Genomic DNA, 10,885 nt, shown 5'->3' on the forward strand with positions numbered 1-10,885 from the left:
ACATGACAACAAAGGATTTAAAACATTACATAAACTTAGTTGATAAAGCAGCAGCAGTTTTGAGAGGATTGACTCCAATTTTGAAAGAAGTTCTTGGTGGGTAAAATGCTGTAAATAGCATTGACTGCTGTAGAGAAATCGTTCACGAAAGGAAGAGTCAATTGATACGGCAAACATTGTGGGTGCACGTGTGCTAAGTCACTTCAGTTGTGTCTGATTCTTCGTGACCCTATGGACTGTAGCCAACCAGGCTCCTCTGTCCATGGGATTCTCCAGGCAAGAATACTGGAGTGGGTTGCCAGGCCCTCCTCCAGAGGATCTTCCCAACCAAAGGATCAAACCCAGGTCTCCTATGTCTCCTACATTGGCAGGAGGGTTCTTTACCATTAGCGCCACCTGGGAAGCCCATGGCAAACATCATTGTTGTCTTATTTTGAGAAATTACTGCAGCTACCCCAAGCTCTGAACAATCACCATGCTGATAATTCAGCAGCCATCAGTATCAAGGAAAGACCCTACACTAGCAAAAATATTACAACTCTTAGCTGAAGGCTTAGATGATGGTTAACATTCCTTAGTAATAAAATATTTTAAAATTAAGATATTTGCATTTTTATACATAATGCTATTGTATACTTAATAGACTACAGTATGGTATTAGCATAACTTTTATGTGCACTGGGAAACCAAAGTTTGTGTGGCTCACTTTATTGCAATATTTGCTTTATTGTGCTGGTCTGAAACTGAATTCACCACTCAGAATTGACATTCTTCATCATGTGATTTGAATTTTGCTACCATCCCTAGGATATCTTCTCTCCTCAAAGCACTTTCCAATTACTCAATATTCTTTTAGAAGGTACATCATCAGAGCCTAATTCAAGATCTAGCTGCTCTTTAACAGCCCAGGATGTAAAACAGTTATCCTTTTTTGAGTATAGCCCATATTTTCCCCTAGGTCATGTCTGCCTGATGATATAATTAGGTACTATTCTTTAAGTTAGTCATCTCAACTCCATTAGGAAATATGCTGGGATCTGAATGGCTAAATCCCTGTTTAGTGAAGTGGCATGTGACTTCCTGAAGGGGTCATTTCCATCACTTCTCAGATGGTTTCCTGGTCCTTGTGTTGATATTCTCTGTTCCTGTCTTTGCATGCCTAATATTAAGTTCATAATCCCACTCCAGTCATACTAATATCCTTATTGTCATCATTTGGAAGAGGGAGTTTCTTCAGGTTCAGATTTAACATCAGCTTCAGACATATCACTCTTTAGTTTGAGTCCAATTTAGCCATAGTGCCTCCTTCTTAGCAAACTCCAGGTGCTTTGAGTATCAGCAGAAAAGATTACCCCAGTGAGTCCGCTCCAAGCTGTCTAACTGCCTTTCTAGTATATTGTTTATCCAGAGTCTCAGCTTGAGATGGGGTCGTTTATTATTATTGAATGATGTGAGATGCTATCATTGGAAATGAGACATGTCTTGGCAGTTACTGAATGCTGTCTATATTTCTGCATTCTCTTCATAAGCTATTATGACAGTCCTTTTTAATTGTCCTGATGAAATTCAGGTTCATTTTCTACTGAATTTCATTGATCAACTAATAAGGCAAAAATAAGTTAAATTATTTGACAAGATTTGGTCTAAATGGTCCCATGTTCTTTTTCTAGAGGTCCACAAAGGGTCTTCTAAACAACTCGTTCTGTGATTTGTAGAGACTTGAAAATGGAATGGCATTTGCTTATCTCAACACCTTTAGTGTCTCTTGCTCTCTAAGATTCCTAAAAATCAATGTTTGCAAAGACTGTTTGGGGAAAGAGTCCCTGTATTTTCCTTATTTGCTGCAAATAATACATTCTTCCTTCTCCTGCTTAAAAAAAAAAAAATCAGTGTATGGTTTACTTCAAATCTCTGAGTGCTCTAGGACATACAATGACATGAATTTATTTTGAGAATCTCGGCATTTGTAAAATTTATTTGCCTTTGTAAATATTTATTTTTCCAATTTGATTATTCCCCACTGTCTAAATAGACTGACACCAAGTAAGAGCCTGTCTAGCATAAGTTTCACGTTCTTTGTGCTACATTCCATGGGGAGATCTCAGATCTTATCTCATTGCAGGTCTCAGCATGAGCTAAGGAGAACAGACACCTTTTACAAGCCTGGGTTTTCACTGCCAGATGCTGACATGTTTGACAGCTCATGGATCATGAGTTGAGTGAGGGGTAAGAGTGGATGCAGCATGTAAAACATTTTTTTTCAGGATCACACTGAGAAGTTTACTTCATATTAAGAGTCTTAAAGTATTTTGAAATAAAATTTGATTCCATTATTTAAATCAAAAAAAGTTAAACTCTCTTTTTCTCTTCTTTCTCCCTCTCACTGTTACAAATTTCCCCATTTAGTTCAGAAGGATATTTTACAATCTTCATTTTTATTTTACTGTAAAAATAGCTCAAGAGTTCCCTGGTTGCCTAGTGGTTAGGATTCAGTGGTTAGGACTGAACCCACTGCTCTGCACTGGATTCAATCCCTGGTCAGAGAACTGAGATCCCACAAGTGGCATGGCATGGCAGAGGCAAGCAAACAAACAGATAGACTCACGCTTGAGGTAGAAAAAAATGTATGAACAGAAAATGGAACGCCTTGGCTCACCAAAACCCCCTGAAAATCCTGCTCCCCTGGGACAAACTATTGGTTTCCATTTTGTATGCTTAGTCACTTCGGTCGTGTCTGACTTTGCGACTCCATGGACTGTAGCCCACCAAGCTCCTCAGACCGTGGGATTCTTATTATGCCCTAATATTTTACATATGGCTGGTTATCTTCTCTATTTGAAAGATGGAAGAAAAACAAAAAAGGAGCGTGATTTCTATATCTCAAGCACAAACACCAGATTACTACACAAAGTAACAGATTTTTGTCTTGCTTAAGGGCATCCTTAATGTATTTATATTCACTTAATAAAAAACATTTTCGATGTGTTTTCTATTTTTTTCCCTTTGTGAGCATCTGAAGCTTCCTTCATTTTTCTTGTGTGTGTGTGTGTGTGTGTGTGTGTTTGTGTTTAGTTGCTAAGTCATGTCTGACTCTTGCAACCCTATGGACTGTAGCCCAATAGGCTTGGCCATCCATTGGATTTCCCAGGCAAGAATACTGGAGTGGGTTGCCATTTCCTTCTCCAGGGGATCTTTCTGATCCAAAGATCAAACCTGTGTCTCCTGCTTGGTAGGTCGCTTCTTCACCACTGAGCCACCAGAGAAGCCCCATCGGTGTGTACCATCCCTATTTAATGCCTAGTTCATAAACCTTTTGTTGAATTAAATTGCTATGCTTTAAGTTAGCTCCCGCCAGGAAATTTGATGGGATTTGAATGTGATGGCATCTGTTCTTCTATAGGAGCCACTTCTGTCACTCCTGAGTTATTTAACTGCAGATTATCAATTATTTTTGACCAACAAAAATGAAAATTTTGTATGGTTCAAGCCAACATATTCTTTACTTGGCTTTTTCAGTCAAGTCCTTGTATACAGCTACTTATAACTCTCTCTGATATCTTTGTATACTGAAAAGTATTTTAAAAGGTGCTAGGACAATAATCACACTAAGGAAAACATTTTTCAAAGAATTAAGACAACTTAATCCATTCATTCTCCCAGTGTCCTTTAGAGCAAAATTTTGCCTGTCATTTTTCTGATTCTTTTGGTATCTATTTAATAAAAAGGGTGAACATCAGACTTGTCCTGAGAAATTCCATTCTTGAAGAGCAAAAACTATTTATTATTTATCTTATGATTGTAGCTATGAAAATAAAAGATGTTCCTTGGAAGGAGAGCTATGAAAAACCTAGACACCATATTAAAAAGCAGAGACATCACTTTGCCAACAAAGGTCCATATAGTCAAAATTATGGTTTTTCCAGCAGTCATGTATAGATGGAGAGCTCGACCACAAAGAATGCTGAGCACTGAAGAATTGATGCTTTTGAACTGTGGTGCTAGAGAAGACTCTTGAGAGTCCCTTGGACAGCAAGGTGATCAAATCAGTCAATCCTAAAGGAAATCAACTCTGACTATTTATTGGAAGGACTGATGCTGAAGCTAAACCTCCAATGCTTTAGCCACCTTATGTGAAGAGCTGACTCATTGGATTGAGAGCAGGAGGAGAAGGGGAAGACAAAGGATGAGATGGTTGGATGACACCATGTACTCAATGGACATAATTTTGAGCAAACTCTGGGAGATAGTGAAGGACAGAGAAGCCTGGTGTGCTGCATTCCGTGGGGTCGCAAAGAGTCAGACACAACTGAACAAAAACATTTATCTTATCTTCATAATCCCAAATGTGGACTGCCATAATGGACTTTGATAAAGACAGGGGGCAAAAGAATCTATGTGATGACTGAGGCAACTTCATAAAGGTCAATTTTGAAACCAAAGATCCACAGGGAGTCATCCCAGTGACTATGAATAAAGAAAATAGAATGGAAAACAATGTCTGAGACACACAAATGGCCCCAAAGATATATGTAAGAAGCCTAAAAGATGAGTCCCAAACACAACATGGATAATTTCCCCGTCTATGTGATGTATGGTGCTGGGTGTTATTTTCGTTGGTCTCATCAGTTTGCTCATATAAATGGCTTCATCTTATAACAATAGTCTGATGATATCAGGAAGTAAATTTCCTCTTATAATCCACTTTCTCAGAAACTTCCGGGCAATGCCCAGAACTTAGCTGGAACCGGATAAATATTTGATGATAGTGACTTTATGATACACAGTAAAGAGTTGTTACAAACAAAATCATATAGGTGCCCCTCAGATACTCTTCTGACTTATACTCCAAGCCAGCTCAGAGTGGCATCCATAATCCTAGCCAAACGTCTTTGAATTTGGCCCCTTGCTTGTTTGTGCAGGAGTAGAGTAGAAGAATTTTGTATAAACACAACATATCCTCTAAATAAGGGCTTATGAAAGACACACTGTACACATAATCTAGGTCATTAAAGGACATGCAAATGAGTAGCGTTTATTAGGTGATAAATCAGGAAATGCCTTAGTTGCAAAGAAAATTCAGATGACAGTAGAGGGTAGAAAAACAAATTATAAGCACAACGAAGAAATGTAAAAGAAAGACATTTTAGAGATGGAAAAATTAACCAGCTATTAAGACCATCGGCAGGGATGGATAAAGTAGGTGGAGATCTTATTCCTATCTGATTCCTAATAACACTCATTAGTTAAACCCAAATTATTACTTGTGGCCATAAAGCCCAACCCTCGAAGAAGGGCGATGAAGAATAAGACATGTTTTATTATATTAAATCCAGTTATTTCCCTGACAATGTATTATTTCAGGCTACTTGAAAAAATGCAAGTAGCCTGTTTTACGTGTATCTCAGAGCATCGGAAAAGAGGGGAAAAAAGAGTATGTCCTCAGTGCAAGCAGGTTGAGCTGGCATGGCTGCACCTGGTGCACATTTCATAGGACAGATCTGGACAAAGCAAGTTAATATTTAGAGCAAAGAGAAACAGGAGAAAGCAGCAATTCAGGCACTAATAATCTGAAACACAGAAAATGCTATAGATGCTATTACAAAACAGCGACAATAGTAATGACAAACTTCTTATTATATAGTAGGTATTTGGGAAATGGGCTTCCCTGGTGGCTCAGATGGTAAAGAATCTGCCTGCAATGTGGAGACCCCAGGTTCTGTCCCTGGGGCTGGAAGATCCCCTGGAGAAGAGAATGGCTACCCACTTGATGAGAGACAGAGATTGTTTAAAGTCTTCATGGACATTGTAGGATATTAAGGGTCAGCAAGCAGAAACAGCTCATATGATGCAAATCCTGGTACATTGTAAACTCTGGGACACTCACTACTTCTGAGAGAGTCTGTTTCTTGTTATAGTTAACTCAGATGGTATGAAAATTATCTGATGCAGATATCCATCTAGTCTTTTTTTGCCTTACATTATCCATGAGTTTTCAAAGTTTCAACAACAAGTGTTCTAACTTAGAAAGTATCTTAGTATTTGAAGAATAATTTATCTAAGGATAGCAAACTAGAACTCATTTAGAGAAACCAAATTTTCTCCAAACTGTTTACACCCACATGGAGCTATGGATTCCTCTTTCTAATTTTCTTTCTACACTCATGTTCAAGTATTATCCTTTATATATTAATATATAAGCAATATTGAGAAGTCCTCTTTTCTTAAGTTATAATCATAATTTTACCAGTGGATCTTAAATGAAAATTTATCCCTTCTTAAAATCACCTTTTTGTGTGGTGAAAAACTCTTTACTGGGGAAGGGGTCTTAGTTGTTTGTTTTATATATTAAGTATATTTATGCTTTGCTATATTTGCTACTGTCAGCAGGTAAAAGGGAATGCTTAGGGAAAACTGGGTTAACTTTGCTATTAATAGATCCCAATCTTAAGAAGTAGAAGATCATTTGAAATGTGTCCCTTTCTGTCTTAATCATTGTTTCAAGCAAGAATCTGAATGAGGCTCAAGAGCTTGGTTTTTCATTATACCCTTATCTTAGGTAAGGAATTCTTTTGTTTAGAAGGATGGTCAATGGCTTTCTGGCCAGAGACAGTTATGAACACAATCATCATAAAGGAGAGGTGAAGCAGTCATACTTTCCTTATCAAGTTTACACAAACCAGACTTCTGATTTATGATTTGGGCATGGAGGAAGAGTCTGATAAAGGTCCATGTTTGTGTTGTAAATCAAGAGTCTTAAAACAAGAAGGCCTGGGAAGAGATAACACAGGATTCTACTCCTCCTATGAAGGCCTCTAACTGAGATGTTTTTGTGGTGTCAGGAGAGGCTGGGAAGAGTTTGTTGTGTCAATTTTGAGACTGGGCAGGATGTGTCAGGGCCCTGCTTCCATTAACAGTTGTAAATAGACATTTAAAAACATGCTCTTTAGATCTTTCCATTTATGCAAGGTAATGGAGTAGCTGGAAGAAAAAAGATGAGAGTGACCTGAATCGTGGGTTTGAATGATGAGTCTGGCAGAACTGGCAGAAGTTAAAGAGCACTGAAGCCTTGGGCAGCTCAGATAAGAGGTTGGGGATCCAAGGTACTAAATGTCCAAGAAGAGGGAGAGGAGTGAACTGATGGCACAAATACCAAATGTTCAAGGAATGTGAAGATCAAAGGCAAAAGACTTTTGTTTAAACCATGATATATGCTATAAAACATGCCCATGTTTGCAACTGTGTCAGAGTAATAAATCAGTCTTTTAAATGACACTTAATGTAGTCCCTTCTTATAAATGAATTACTGGGTGCTCAGCTCCATGACAGAAAGAACCAAAAACCTTCTTACCATAAGCCCCCCAATATTGCCCAAATCTAATGGAGTGGGTGGGTGCAGAGCTACTAAATAGGAATGAAAGAAGAGTTCTGATTAAAATCTGCAATTGACGAGAGACATGAACACATAAAACCTGGCTCAGCTATTTTCTCCTATGTTGGTCTGTTCCATCCTTAAGAAGCTCTTTTAAAGAGTTTCTCCATCTTTCAGGTTACACTCACCAAAGCACATGGACATTTTGTCTATTGGAAGCATCTGTGATGTACAATCAGAATGGCATTTCTGAGCATTTCCCTAGCATTATTAGCTCTGCCTTTTATTTCTGCACTCTTTGCCAGGAAATCACATTCCTTTTCCTAAAAATGTGGCAATTATCTTTCTGCTCAGTTCCAGTCAAGCAAGCAATTTTCTTGACTGATTATCAAAAACTTTAAGATAGTCTGTCTGTAGTAAAATTACCCTCATTAACTTTACTTAGCAAGGCCTTCTCATTGTTAATATCAAGTTTAATGTGGTTTACCTGAATGTTTAGAGCTTTCTGTGGTGACCTAAATGGGAAGGAAAGCCAAAGACAGAGGGGATATATGTGTATATACATACAGCTGATTCACTTTGCTGTACAGTAGAAACTAACACTAGTAGAAATTAATCCCAAAGAAAGGTAATGACAAAGAATGTTCAAACTACTGCGCAATTGCACTCATCTCACATGCTAGCAAAGGAATGCTTAAAGTTCTCCAAGCAAGGCTTCAACAGTACATGAATCAACAACTTCCAGATGTTCAAGCTGGATTTAGAAAAGGCAGAAGAACCAGAGATCAAATTGCCAATTTGTTAGATCATGGAAAAAGCAAGAGAATTTCAGAAAAACATCTATTTCTGCTTTATTGGCTATTCCAAAGCCTTTGACTGTGTGGATCACAACAAACTGGAAAATTCTTAAAGAAATAGGAATACCAGACCACGACCTGCTTCCTGAGAAATCTGTATGCAGGTCAAGAAGCAACAGTTAGAAACAGACATGGAACAACGGACTGGTTCCAAATTGGGAAAGGAGTACATCAAAGCTGTATGTTGTCAAGGCCGGGCTGGATGAAGCACAAGCTGGAATCAAGATTGCCAGGAGAAATATCAATAATCTCAGATACGCAGATGATATCACCCTCATGGCAGACAGAGAGGAAGGAACTAAGAGCCTCTTGATGAAAGTGAAAGAGGAGAGTGAAAAAGCTGGCTTAAAACTCAGTATTCAAAAAACAAAGATCATGGTATCTGGTCCCATCACTTTATGGCAAATAGATGGGGAAACAATGAAAACAGTGAGAGACTTTATATTCTTGGGCTCCAAAATCAGCGCAGATGGTGACTGCAGCCACTAAATTAAAAGACACTTGCTCCTTGGAAGAAAAGCTATGACAAACCTAGACAGTGTACTAAAAAGCAAAGACATTAATTTGCCAACAAAGGTCCATCTAGCCAAAGTTATGTTTTTTCCAGTATGTATGGATGTGAGATGGGTGGGTCATGGTGGAGAGATCTGACAGAATGTGGTCCACTGGAGAAGGGAATGGCAAACCACTTCAGTATTCTTGCCTTCAGAACCCCACGAACAGTATGAAAAGGCAAAATGATAGGATACTGAAAGAGCAACTCCCCAGGTCAGTAGGTGCCCAATATGCTACTGGAGATCAGTGGAGAAATAACTCCAGAAAGAATGAAGGGATGGAGCCAAAGCAAAAACAATACCCAGCGTGGATGTGATTGGTGATAGAAGCAAGGTCCGATGCTGTAAAGAGCAATATTACATAGGTACCTGGAATGTCAGGTCCATGAATCAAGGCAAATTGGAAGTGGTCAAACAAGAGATGGCAAGAGTGAATGTCGACATTCTAGGAATCAGCTAACTAAAATGGACAGGAATGGGTGAATTTAACTCAGATGACTATTATACCTACTACTATGGGCAGGAATCCCTCATAAGAAATGGAGTAGCCATCATGGTCAACAAAAGTGTCTGAAATGCAGTACTTGGATACAATCTCAAAAATGACAGAATGATCTCTGTTTGTTTCCAAGGCAAACCATTCAAAATCACAGTAATCCAAGTCTATGCCCCAACCAGTAAAGCTGAAGAAGCTGAAGTTGAATGGTTCTATGAAGACCTACAAGACCTTTTAGAACTAACACCCAAAAAAGATGTCCTTTTCATTATAGGGGACTGGAATGCAAAAGTAGGAAGTCAAGAAACACCTGGAGTAACAGGCAAATTTGGCCTTGGACTATGGAATGAAGCAGGGCAAAGACTAACAGAGTTTTGCCAAGAAAATGCACTGGTCATAGAAAACACCCTCTTCCAACAACACAAGAGAAGACTCTACACATGGACATCACCAGATGGTCAACACCGAAATCAGATTGATTATATTCTTTGCAGCCAAAGATGGACAAGCTCTTTACAGTCAGCAAAAACAAGACCAGGAGCTGACTGTGGCTCAGACCATGAACTCCTTATTGCCAAATTCAGACTTAAATTGAAGAAAGTAGGGAAAACCACTAGACCATTCAGGTATGACCTAAATCAAATCCCTTATGATTATACAGGGGAAGTGAGAAATATATTTAAGGGCCTAGATCTGATAGATAGAGTGCCTGATGAACTATGGAATGAGGTTCGTGACATTGTACAGGAGACAGGGATCAAGACCATCCCCATGGAAAAGAAATGCAAAAAAGCAAAATGGCTGTCTGGGGAGGCCTCACAAATAGCTGTGAAAAGAAGAGAAGCGAAAAGCAAAGGAGAAAAGGAAAGATATAAACATCTGAATGCAGAGTTCCAAAGAATAGCAAGAAGAGCTAAGAAAGCCTTCCTCAGTGATCAATGCAAAGAAATAGAGGAAAACAACAGAATGGGAAAGACTAGGGATCTCTTCAAGAAAATTACAGACCAAAGGAACATTTCATGCAAAGATGGGCTCGATAAAGGACAGGAATGGTATAGACCTAACAGAAGGAGAAGATATTAAGAACAGGTGGCAAGAATACACAGAAGAACTGTACAGAAAAGATCTTCATGACCCAGATAATCACCATGGTGTGATCACTGACCTAGAGCCAGACATCCTGGAATGTGAAGTCAGGTGGGCCTTAGAAAGCATCACTACGAACAAAGCTAGTGGAGGTGATGGAATTCCAGTTGAGCTATTCCAAATCCTGAAAGACGATGCTGTGAAAGTGTTGCACTCAATATGCCAGCAAATTTGGAAAACTCAGCAGTGGCCACAGGACTGGAAAAGGTCAGTTTTCATTCCAATCCCAAAGAAAGGCAATGCCAAAGAATGCTCACACTACCGCACGATTGCCCTCATCTCACATGCTAGTAAAGTAATGCTCAAAATTCTCCAAGCCAGGCTTCAGCAATATGTGAACCGTGAACTTCCTGATGTTCAAGCTGGTTTTAGAAAAGGCAGAGGAACTAGAGATCAAATTGCCAACATCCGCTGGATCATGGAAAAGGCAAGAGAGTTCCAGAAAAACATCTATTTCTGCTTT

This window comes from Bison bison, unplaced genomic scaffold (assembly GCF_000754665.1).
Source record: "Bison bison bison isolate TAMUID 2011002044 unplaced genomic scaffold, Bison_UMD1.0 scf7180017864180, whole genome shotgun sequence".
NCBI classification, from domain to species: domain Eukaryota; kingdom Metazoa; phylum Chordata; class Mammalia; order Artiodactyla; family Bovidae; genus Bison; species Bison bison.